The sequence below is a fragment of the Loxodonta africana genome, unplaced genomic scaffold (genome assembly GCF_030014295.1).
Source record: "Loxodonta africana isolate mLoxAfr1 unplaced genomic scaffold, mLoxAfr1.hap2 scaffold_471, whole genome shotgun sequence".
NCBI classification, from domain to species: Eukaryota; Metazoa; Chordata; class Mammalia; order Proboscidea; family Elephantidae; genus Loxodonta; species Loxodonta africana.
The window spans coordinates 10,001-12,500 of record NW_026975187.1 but is presented as its reverse complement, the minus strand read 5'-3'; the positions used below and the strand labels follow the sequence as shown (position 1 = coordinate 12,500).

Below are 2,500 nucleotides of genomic sequence, written 5' to 3'. Positions count from 1 at the left end.
CGACCGCCCCGGCCCCGCCGCCCCTGCGCGGCCGCCCCTTCCCTCCGGCCCCCCTCCCCGGCGTCCGCCCCCGCCCCTCGCTGACCTCCCCCGGCACCTTCGGGCCCTCGCCCGGCCTCCCCCTTCCCGCCCGCGAAACCGCGTCGTCCCGCCGTCGCCCCGGGCCCTCCGCGGCCCGGGGCCTGGGCCGCGCGGGTGCGGGGGGGACGGTGGCCGGCCTCCGAGCGCGCGCCCGTGTGGGTCGTCGCGGGGGTGAAGGGAAGAGGAGGGCGGTGTGTGCGTGTGCGGCCGGGAGGTGGGGGGAGCCGTAGGCGGGGTGGGCGGCCGCGCGCTGCGGGCGGCGGGTCCCCGGTGGCGGCGGCGCGGGGGGGCGCGCGTGGGCCCCTACCGTCCATCCCCCGCGTCACGGGCCGGCAGCGCCGCGGTCCCGCGCGTCCCCCGCGGGCGGCCGCGGCCGGGGATCCGCGTCGGGGGCGATGGCCGCGCCCCGCCCTCGCTCGCCACCCTGTCCAGGTACCTAGCGCGTCCCGGCGCGGAGGTTTAAAGACCCTCGGGGGGTCGCCCGTCCGCCGCGGTTCGTGGCGGCGGGCCCGCGGGGAGCGGCCGTGGGGGGGGGCCTGGCCCTCACCCCGTCTCTCCCCCGGCCTCCGCCCCCAGGCCGGGGGGCTCCGCGCCGCGCCCCGCTGCCGGCCGGGCGGCCGCCGGGAGGGGGAGCCCGGCGGCCGGTCGGACCGCGCGGGCCCGCGCGCGGGTGCCCCGTGTCGTTGGGGGTGGGAACCCCCGGGGCGCCTGTGGGGGCGTCCAGGCCCGCTCCTCCGGGGGCCGGGTGTGGACGGGCCCCTTGTCCGCGAATCCCTCCCGACCTTTCCCGAGTCGTGGTTCCGTCGTGTCTTCTGGCCGGCAGGAGGCGCCCCTCGGGGGATGTGTGCCGTGTCCAGGGCGGGGTCGCCTCCCTCCCTCCTCGCTGGGGGGGGGGGGAGGGCCCCGCGAATCCAAACTCGTACGACTCTTAGCGGTGGATCACTCGGCTCGTGCGTCGATGAAGAACGCAGCTAGCTGCGAGAATTAATGTGAATTGCAGGACACATTGATCATCGACACTTCGAACGCACTTGCGGCCCCGGGTTCCTCCCGGGGCTACGCCTGTCTGAGCGTCGCTTGACGATCAATCGCCCCCCCGGGGTTTGCCGCCGGCCAGCGTCTGGCCGGCCCTCCCTCCCCCGGGGGTGCGCGGCTGGGGGCTTCCTCGCAGGGGCTGGCCGGCCGGCCCGCCGCACGCCCGCGCCCAAGCCTGGGCGGCGGGAGGCGCGCGGGCGGCGGCCGGGTTCCCTACGACCCCCTAAGGACAGACCCGGTGGTGCCCCCGTCCGCCCCCCTTCCCTCCGCGGCGGCGGAGGAGGAGGAGGGGGGCCGGGGGCCGCCGCGCCCGCGAGAGAGAAGAGAGAGAAGCGAGGCGAGAGCTCGCGCCGGGGTCGTGGCTCGGGGGCCCTCCCTCGCGCCGCACGCGGCCTCGGGGTCACCCTGGCGACGGGGGGGGGTGTGTGCTCGCCGGGGGAAGGCGGTCCCGCGCCGCGCGGCGGGGGCCGGGGAGGGGCGACGGGGAGGGGAAGCGGCGTCCGCGTCCGGGGCGCCCCCGTCGGGCCGCCGCCTGCCCCCGGCGGTGGCCGCGGGGGACGTCCCGGCCGGCCTCCGTCTCCTCCGAGCCGCTCTTCCCCACGGTCCGCCGCGCGTCCGGGGCCCGCCGGCCTCCCGGCGGCCCCTTCCACCCCCCGTGCCTTGTCGGGACGCCTCCGCCGGGCGCGTGCGGGGGGCGGGGCTCCGCCCCAGGCCACGGGTGCCCCGGCGGGCGGCCCGCGGGACGCCGCGGTGTCGCCCGCCGATGCGCGCCTCCCCCCTGGGTCGTTCCCCCCCTCCATGCCGCGCCGGCGAGGCCCGGCCCGGCGGGGGCGCCGCCGGGGCGCCACCGGGCGCGCCGGCGCCCCCTGCAGGACCCCGCGGGCCGCCGGCTCGTGCCCCTCCCTCCCCGCCCCGCTTCCCGTCCCCGTCCGCCCGCCCCCGCCCGGCCCGCGTGGCGCCGGGGCGGGGCGGCGGGCGGGCGGGCCGGGCGTGCGTGGGCGGCGCGTGCTGCCCGCGGCCCTCCGGCACGCGTCCCTCTCCGTGTCGCGCGCTCTCTTCTCTTCCGCGCGGGCCCCCTGGCGTTGACGATCGCGTGGCCGGCCTCCCGTGAGCGCGGGCGCTCGCGCGGGCGGCGGCGGCGTTGGCGAGCGAGAAGACCCTCGTCGGGCTCCCGGTAGGGGGGTGGGCGCGGGCGCGCGGCGGCGCCCGGCCGCGCCCGGTGTGTCGTCGGCCGCGGGTGCGGGGGCGCCCCGCGGCCCCTCCCCGAGCGCGCCGCCGGCGCCGTGTGCGCCGCCTTTCCCCCCCCTCCGGTCCTCCGCCCGTCGCCGTTCCGCCTCGCGCGGCGCCGCCCGGGAGCCGGGCCCCCACGCCTTCCCGGCTCTCC

At 81.8% G+C, this 2,500-nt stretch overlaps 1 non-coding gene across 1 annotated transcript; it reads left to right on the top strand.

Annotated features, from left to right (window-relative positions):
* Window positions 1-1,004: 1,004 nt before the first annotated feature.
* On the top strand, window positions 1,005-1,157 carry LOC135229714 (5.8S ribosomal RNA). The gene has a single exon (XR_010320391.1). It is a non-coding gene; the product is annotated as a 5.8S ribosomal RNA (ribosomal RNA).
* Window positions 1,158-2,500: the final 1,343 nt, after the last annotated feature.